Source organism: Hordeum vulgare, chromosome 6H (genome assembly GCF_904849725.1).
Source record: "Hordeum vulgare subsp. vulgare chromosome 6H, MorexV3_pseudomolecules_assembly, whole genome shotgun sequence".
Taxonomy (NCBI): domain Eukaryota; kingdom Viridiplantae; phylum Streptophyta; class Magnoliopsida; order Poales; family Poaceae; genus Hordeum; species Hordeum vulgare.
This window is the reverse complement of record NC_058523.1, coordinates 198,468,717-198,478,703: the sequence shown is the minus strand read 5'-3', so window position 1 is coordinate 198,478,703 and position 9,987 is coordinate 198,468,717.

The following is a 9,987-nucleotide window of genomic DNA, read 5'->3' as shown; positions in this document are numbered from 1 at the left end:
ATGTAATCAACGCAACAAGTAACCCACACGTACCAAAATGAGATTTTGAGACAAAGAGTGAATACAAGAGATGAACTAGGGTTGAAGATAAGATGGTGTTGGTGAATATGTTGATGAATATTGGTTCTCCCATGAAGGAGGAAGCGTTGGTGATAACGATGGCTTCGATTTTCCCCTCGCGGAGGAAAGTATCCCTCGCAGAATATCTCTATCGGAGAACAAAAGGGCCTTTGTCCAGGTTTACGTATCGAGACAGCGGCACTTTGTCCTCAAAGGTTGCTTATGATTGTTTGTAGGGTAAAACACACCATATAGGAGAAGAGGGGCGGCAGAGGACCTCCAACGGGCCTACAAGCCATTAGCGCGGCCAAGGGGTGGTTGCGCCCTGTTGGCCTGTGGCCAGCAGGTGGCCCGCCTCTGGTATATTTTTTGCCAAATAGTTCTTAAATATTTGAGAAAATTATGCGTGATTTTTAGGTCATTTGTATTCTGTTAATTTTTCTTCCTTTTCCGCGGTTTCCCGGTCAAGAGTTCCAACTTCCAGATACTTCCCTTTTTGTGATGTACCTTGCATATTAAGAGATAAAGTGCATAAGAATTGTATGATAACAGGGAATAGTGCAGAAGAATAGAACACATATCAATACTAATTCATGATGCAAAATGAACGTATCATCCTCCAACTGAAAGTTGCTTGCATTCCAAGTGCTCAACCATTCCTCTAGATGCTCCTCTACATGCTTCCACTCCGCAATCGTGACACGCCTACAATGAATCGGAATTCCAGGATATTTGCTCAAACGCTGAAAGCAAGAGTATTAGGTTTCGGTCCTTGTCGAGGTCATGTTTCATAAACCAAAATGTGTCAACGACATATTGCAAAATAGGGAGGCCAACCTCCATAAGGTGTGGTACTACTCCTGCAATATGATTGTCCTGCTTTACGTGCTCAATCAGAATAGCCAACTTACTACTCCATAAGGGGTAATGTTAAATAACATTGGGGACATGGGGTCACCATACCGCAACCCTTTTTTGTGGAAGTCATGGCCTACTTCATCATTGAATTTGATGGCCACACTACCTACAGTCACAAAATTTTGGATCCACTGGTGCCATTTATGAGAAAAGCCTTTCATTAGTAGGGCCTGATAACCCACAAGCATAGGGGATCAATCGTAGTCCTTTCGAGAAGTAAGAGTGTCGAACCCAACGAGGAGCGGAAGAAAATGACAAGCGGATTTGAGCAAGGTAATTTCTGCAAGCATTGAAATAGCGGTAACAAGTTGTTTGATAGTAAGATACTTGTAACAAGTAACAACTAGTAATAGTAACAATAGGTGCAGCAAGGTAGTCCCATCCTTTTGTGGAAAAGGACAGACCGAAACGGTTTCTTATAATAGGCAAAACGTTCTTGCAGGCACACGGGAATTTCATCGAGTCACTTTCATCATGTCAGGTTGATTCTTTTTGGTACTTTGATAATTTGATATGTGGGTGAACCGGTGCTTGGATGGTGTTCTTACTTGAACAATACTCCCACTTATGATTAAGCCTCCTACAAGCATCCGCAACTACGAGAGAAGTATTAACAATAAATTCTAACCATAGCATTAAACATAGGGATCCAAATCAGCCTCTTACGGAATAGCACATAAACTCGTGTTTAAGTTTATGTCATTCTCGCCACCCATCATCTAGTAACTAATCCATAATGTATTCCCTTAAGCCCAAATATGGTGAAGTGTTATGTAGTCGCCGTTCACGTAACACAACTAAGGGAATCACAACATTCATATCATGGAAATATCGAACGAATATCACCTTCACATGACTACTTGCAACGTGACTTCTCTTGTGGCCTCAAGAACAAAAGTAACTACTCACAAGTGATAAACATGCTCATGATCATATAGGTATTAAATAGCATGTTGGATCTGAACATATGATCTTCCACCAAATAAACCATAAAGCATCAACTACAAGATGTAATCAACACTACTAGTCACCCCCCAGGTACCAATCTGAGGTTCTGGTACAAGATTGAGCACAAGAGATGAACTATGGTTTTGAGAGGAGATGGTGCTATTGAAGATGTTGATGAAGATTGTGCTCCCCAAGATGAGAGGGTTCTTGGTGATCATGATGACCTTGATTTCCCCCTTTGGGAGGGAAGGTCCCCCGGTGGAATTGATCTGCATTAGAATTACTCCATAAAGAGGTATAATGCACAAAAACACTATAAATAACAGTAGCAAAACATAATGCAAAATTGACGTATCAACTCCCCCAAGCTTAGACATCGCTTGTCCTCAAGCAAAAGCCGATAACGAAAATCATGACCACATGCTTTGAGAGAGAGGTGTCGATACAAACATAATACGAACATAGTAGCATCGTGCTCATTATTATAACAACAAATAAAACTTCATAAAATACTTCATCACAAAATTTTCATCATATAACTTTCATCTTAAAAACTTCTCATAAACAAGTAACAATTCATCACAGCATTGAAGTATGAAGCATAAACTCTATTGAAAACTAAGAAACTATCTTGCTAGTCAACTTTGCAACAAAATTCATCACATTTTCAGGAACGGTCATATATCAGAGCTTTTAAGAAAGTCTCATACTCAACCATCATTTAGTATTCTATGATTACTAACACTGACGGCATACATATAAGCAAAAGGTTTCAACCGCATACATAGAAAGATAGGCTCTTATAGTGTCACCTCCCAACGTATTCACCTCAAGGGTGATATCAACAACAATAACTCATGAACACCCACATTCAAATGGATATATACGCCTAGATCTTTCCCCACCACATGATGCTTGCAAAAGAGAAAATAGAAAGGAGAGAGAAGAATACTTTGACTCTGGCATAAAAGTAAATACATAAAAGTAAAAGATAGGCCCTTCGCAGAGGGAAGAAGAGGTTATCATGTGCTTTTTGGTTGTATGTGAAATCCCTTCGTGCAAAGGAATGTTGCGTTATATAGCCGCTTATGATGGAAGCCTTTATTATGATTTTTATCGCTTTTATTATCGCCATCACAAGTTCGTACAACGCTTAATTTCCCATAGACTAAATGCTCAAACACGTTTAGAAGCAATTTTTATTGCCTTGTGCACCGATGACAACTTACTTGAAGGATCTTACTCAATCCATAGGTAGAAACATGGATTTGGGTTTAAGGTTTTGGATGCACAAGTAGTATGTCTACTTAGTGCGTAGTTTTGCCTAGCAAAGATATTGGGCAAGCTCCACATGTTAGAGGATCTATAACAATGTAACTTCTATGTGAATGTGAACAAACATAAATCATTACATTTTCCTCCTTGTCCAACGTCGAAACTTTTGGCACACTATAAATAATGGGGGCTCACAATCACAAAAGATGTCAAGTATAGTGTATTTGCATGTAAATATTCTCTTCCCTTATTAATTCATTCATGTGTTGCATGACCGACCAATGCTATGTTTTTCAACCTTCAACAAATTTTACCACTTATACTTTTCCTTATGTGATGTCACTACTTACTATAAGATTAGCCTACGACCTTTTCTATCATTTTCCTTTATTTTTATTGCAACAAGAAAGCAAAGAAGCAAAAACTCAAACTAAACTTTATTATATAACTGTCACTCGTTTACATAGATAGATAGATCGCGTAACAAGCACTCAAAAAGATGGATCAAATTAAACTTTTATTTTGACTAAATCACAAAATAACTAAATATAGAACTAAGATGGATAAAGATAACAAGAGTATGGTGATACGATACCGAGGCATCTCCCCCAAGCTTGGCACAAGCCAAGGGGAGTGCCCATACCCGTGTACTCAAGTCTCCTTCTTTGACGATGAAGATGAAGGTGGTGGTGGTGCATTTTTCTTCTCCAACTTGCGTCGAAGGCTAAAATTATCCTCCCTCAGACCCTCATTCTCCAACTCCAACTTTAATATCTTTTCACATAATGCCGCTTTGCTCTCCTGCAGAAAATAGGAAGGGATAAATTGTACCTTAGGTTTGTACTTGTTAGGGAGGCTTGACTTCCTGAATTCCACGTGCATATCCCCGGCTTGAATTTGTGGATCTTCCTCTTCATTGGAGCTATCCTCCTTTGCATCCTTAAATATATTCGCCTTCCTCCTTCGTAGTCAAGCCGTAATGATCCACCTCTCTCTAGACCTTAGAGTTTGTGATGTAATCAACGACATAAATCTCTCCCTCCGAATCTTGACAAGATATAAATTCAGATATGCCAGGAAAAATAGCATGAAACAAGATCAAATGATTTCTCCATGGTACTGGGGTCAAATCATCGGGATATATATATAAAGAATTTTAATACAGGTAAATACTTGTCCTACAAGAAAACGGAGCGAGGAAGGTGCCCGAGCGACCCATTACCCACGAGGGCGCGCATGGTCGGGCTGGCATGCCCTGGTGCCTAGTATACACCTGGTTTGCCTTCTAGTGTGTTTATCAATTTAATTTCCTAATTTTTGTAATATTCCAAAACTAACGAAAAATATATTGCGGATTTTTTGGAGTCCATTTACTTATCGTATCACATACATCCTCCTTTTATGAGTTCTAGAGTGTTCTAGAAGGTATCATTTATGTATTCCACTTGTGACATGGTTTGAATGATGTTTTTTCAACATTAATAGGTGTACCTGAAATATAGTGCTTTATTATTTGTCCATTGACCACCTTCAGATTAGTTCCTTCGAGATTATTGATCTTAATGGCTCCAGACCGATAAACTTCTTTGATGATATATGGTCCTTCCCATTTGGAGAGAAGTTTTCCTGCAAAAATTCTAAGGAGAGAATTGTAAAATAGAACATATTCACCAACTTTGAACTCTGGCTTTTGGATTCTTTTGTCATGCCATCTTTTAGCTTTTTCTTTGAATAGTTTGGCATTTTCATAAGCTTGGGTTCTCCATTCATCTAGTGAGATAATGTGAAATAACCTCTTTTCACCAACAATTTTGACATCGTAGTTGAGTTGTTTGATTGCCGAATAAGCTTGATGTTCTCACTCAAGAGGTAAATGTCATGCTTTTGCATAAACCATTTTATAAGGAGACATACCCATATGATTTTTATAAGTTGTTCTGTAGGACCACAATGCATCATCTAATTTCTTAGACCAATTTTTTCGTGACCTATTGAAAGTTTTTTGCAATAATAATTTTATTTATCTATTGGTTAATTCTACTTGATCACTAGATTGAGGATGATAGGGAGATGCAATTGTATGGTTAACATCATATCTAGCAAGCAACTTCAGAAAAACACCATGAATAAAATGTGAACCACCATTAGTCATTAAGTATCTAGGGACTCCAAAACATGGGAAAATAACTTCCCTAAGAATTTTAATAGAGGTGTTATGATCAGCACTACTTGTTGGAATAGCTTCTACCCACTTAGTGACACAATCAACAACAACCAAAATATGGGTAACCCATTAGAGCAAGGAAAAGGTCCCATATAATCAAATCCCCAAACATCAAATGATTCAATAGCAAGTGAATAATTTATAGGCATTTCTTGACGTCTACTAATATTACCTATTCTTTGACATTCTTCACAAGAGAGTACAAACTTACGAGCATCTTTGAAAGGGGTAGGTCAATAAAATCCAAATTATAATACCTTGTGTGCAGTTCTATCTCCCGCATGGTGTCCTCCATAAGCCTCGGAGTGACACTTCCAAAGGATTTGTTCCTGTTCATGCCAAAAGGTATACAAGTCTAGTAATACCATCTACTCCCTCCTTATAAAGATATGGGTCATCCCAAAAGTAATGTCTTAAATCAAAGAAGAATCTATTTTATTTTGCTGATAGGTGAAACTAGGTAGTATTTATTTAGCAACAATGTAATTAGCATAATCAGCAAACTACGTTGTGTTATGAGAAACATTGACCACAACTAGTTGTCCAATAGGGAAGCTATCATCAGTAGGTAGTGGTGTTCGGGAACGTTGGATGGAAAACAAAAAATTTCCTACGCACACGAAGACCTATCATGGTGATGTCCATCTACGAGAGTAGATTAGATCTACATACCCTTGTAGATTGCTAAGCGGGAAGCGTTAAGAAACGCGGTTGATGTAGTGGTACAGCTTCATGATTCAAATCACCGTCGTCCCACGATCCATCCCGAGCTAGCGCCGAATGGACGGCACCTCCGCATTCAGCGCACATACAGCTCGATGACGATCTCGGCCTTCTTGATCCAGCAAGAGAAACGGAGAAGTTGATCAGTTCTCCGGCAGCATGACGGTGCTCCGGTGGTGGTGATGATCTACTCCTGCAGGGCTCCGCCCGAGCTCCGCAGAAATCTGATTTAGAGGTGGAACTGTGTGGTATAGGTTTGAGTTGCACGTGGAAAACTTGTGTCACAAAAGCCCTAAACCACCAATATGTATAGGAGGAGGGAGGGGATAGACTTGGGGCTCAAGGGAGCGCCAGGGGTGCCAGCCGAGTGGGAGGAGGAGGACTCACACCCCAATTTGGTTTGGGGGAAGGAGTCCCCTCCTTCCTTCCCACCTCCCTCTTTCCTTGTTTTTTCTTTTCATTGTTTGCCTCAGCCACTTGGAGAAAAATATGCACGCCCTTAATGTACTCGGAGGTGTGTCTGTCACCATACATCCATTGCCGGTTCATGTGCGTGCATTACATATAATTACGTGTGTCAAAATTAAGAAAATCAGACAAATATCTATCTAAAGTAAGAAAATCAGACAAGTATCATAAAGAAGATAAGAACAAGAGGCTCACCACGGTGGTGCCGGCGACGAGATCGGCGCGGGCGATCAACGGTGGTGAAAACGGGGACGGGGCATGACGGACCCCTAAATCTAGACAAATCTCGAGAAAAATGAAGCTCCTAGGTCGAGCTTCGAGTGGAGAAAGCTTAACTAGTGTGGCTCGGGCATTTCATCGAACACCTCATGTGCATATATAGTTCTCTTCCGCGGCGATGAGTATATATAGGCAATGAGTACATATAGGCAAAATGCCCTCCCCTCGCCGGCCAAAAAAAACAGAGTGCTCTCCCGCAGCGATAAGTATATATAGGCAACTTATGTGTACCGGTTCGTGGCATGAACCGGGACTAAAGCCACCCCTTCTGTCTCGGTTCATGCCACGAACCGGGACCAATGGTTGTGGGCGAGCAGCGAGGACCATTGGTCCCGGTTCGTGGCTCAAACCGGGACAAATGGTTCTACACGAACCGGGACCAATGCCCACGAGGCCCCGGCCGGCCCCCTGGGCTCACGAGCCGGGTCTAATACCCCCCCCATTGGTCCCGGTTCTTGAAGAACTGGGACTAATGGGCTGGCCAGGGCCGAACGAAGCCCTGTTTTCTACTAGTGTGTGGTGCCATGGCCCTATTGGGCTGGCCTCACCAGCCCACTAAGGGATGGTGCGCAACTGTAATGCTCCAAGAGTGTAACTTGCCTTATTTGGAACCTTCTGTATGTGGGTCCATCTTGTCAGTGCCATGAGAGATCAATGCATGTGTTGTTTCATGTGATGTCACCTTGTCTTCTTTTCCCTTTGCATTCTTGCATCCTTTCATCCATGCCTATTTGTGTTTGTTGCCTTGTGTATCCATGTGATCATGGGTATGTGGTGTGATGACATGCATGTGATGATATGTGGAGTGTTGTGGAGTAGTGCATTTGAAAGTAGAAGCATCTATGTAGTTTGCACTAGGTTTCATACTTCACATCTCTATTTATCTCAAGCCCAAGATTCACTTGTTCCATTCCTGTTTCAAGAATGCCCATATTTTAGTATGTTTTGTGGGGAATGTGATGTTATGCATTTAGTGTTTTGAAACAATGTTTAGTGGTGCCAATATTCACAAAACAGATCCATTAATTCTGTTTTGTACATATTTACATGCTCCAAAAATTCCTTTTTCTTTTTATTCAAATAGGTCATAATTCCTTATGACCAGGGGTATTTTTGCTTTATTTTTACCATCAACAGTTTAGCCTGTGTATTTTTTTTTGTCTGCGTTGGTTTTAAATAAGAAACCCTTGTGGGTTTCTTTTCCCTTATCAGGCGCCAGCATGGGCCTCCTACCCCCTCCCGAGGCCCATCTCTCCTCTCTGTTTCCCCGCGGCAGCCCACTGCGCGCTCCTTCTTCTTTCTCCTGACGACGTCATCCCATGCATGCTTTCCGTCAGACGCTTCAGAGAGAGAGTGTGAGAGAAGTTGACGGCGTGCATCCCATCCACAGCCATATATCCTCGGCGTGCATGCCTAGTACCTAGGGTTCCGTGTTTCCCCCTCCTAGCGCCCCCACCTCCCTCCATCTCCTTCTTCCTCCTCCAGGTAAGATCTGTAGATTAGGGTAGCAGAGGTAGCAGTACCACGCCACCGTCGTCCACCGCGCATCCATCGCCTCTGGCGCCGGCCAGCATGTCAGGGAGCTCGGGGAAGGCCTCCGCGTTCCATTCCAGTCGTCGTTGAGGTCGGGTGCGACCACATCGACGGGCAGGACCTCCTCTACGACGTGTTCCCGGTGTTCCCGTTCCCCTGCTTTGGTTCTTCATCAGGTCGTAGTCAGTTCGTCTACATGCGACTGTCTTCGTTCGGGACCCCCTCTTCTCCTTCCTCTCGGTGAGCCTAGCTCCTTCCTCCCTTCCCTCTCGTTAGATCCTGCCTAGATGCTCGTGGCCGTGCCTCTCTGATCGGAGAGGAGAACGGTAGTACTTGTGTTGTGCGTGTGTGCTCTGCTCGTCCGGATGCTCAGGGCAGCTGCTCCACCGCGGTTGGAGTAGGTAGTCTCAGATGATCCCCCTGGCACAACAGTAGGAGTAGGAGGACGCTCCGGTGAGCGTTGCTGCCGGTGTCTCTGTGCAGAGCAGTGCAGGGCGGCCTTGTTTGGGTTACCTAGTGGAGTCCCTCTGTTCTGTCAAGTCTCTGTTCGTAGCCCAATGGTTTGCAGTGTGGTGCGTTGATCAGGTGGTGCTAGGTTTGAGTCCCGTAGCGTGCCACCCCTTTTTGTAGTTTATTCGGCACAGTAGCATCTGTAGCACAGGGGAGTAGCTGATCCTGTTAAACTCCCATGTTCTGTCGAATGAGATGGCAGTAGTGCAGCGGTTTTAGCTGTTGATGGTGTACAGGGGCTCTTGGGTTCGATTCCCCCATTCCTTTTATTTTTTGTTGCCATTTCTTTTACTGTTTTTCTTTTGTTTGCTATGTAGTTGCTCTGGAGGTGTTAGATCACCTTGTGTAGTATTTTTCTCCACAAACTAGTAGGTTGTCCCTAGTAGTTTGCTTACATGTGTAGGTCTTTGAGTGCATATATGTATGTGTAAGTTTTCATGTATGTGTGTGAGTATCAATGTGTTTGTATGCACTAGGATGTATGTGTAGATGGGTGTCACCATGTATATGTGGTGTGCTTCTCATGTGCATGATGATGAACTTAAGCACTAGCTTATGTGTGTGTGTGTGGGTGGGTCCCCCCCCCCACATACTATGTGTGTAGTGTAGGTGTTCATGTGATGTTGTGTGTGCTTGTGTGTGTGTGTGTCTCACACATGCCCAAGGCATGGTGTGCCTTGATAAGCACATATGTGCAAGTTTATATGTGTGGGTGTAGGAGTGCATGTTGAAAGTGTAAGTAGTGTGTGTGATTCCAACTAGCATGTGTAGGTGCTTGTTTTATGTTGTGCTTCATGTATGTGTGTGTGTGGTGGTGTGCTAAGGCACATGAACATGAGGTCTACCCCTCATGTGCACCATTGGATATGTGAGTGTGTGAAGTGCATGTGTAGATGATGATCTAGTGAGCACATGTGATGATGCACTATTCACCTCTATGTGATTCCATGCTCATTTTCTTCTTAGCTTTGTGCCCAATTGTTCTAAGCAAGTTCCTAGGTATTATATATGTTTTTGGGATAGAATCATCCAAGAAATCCAATGGTGGA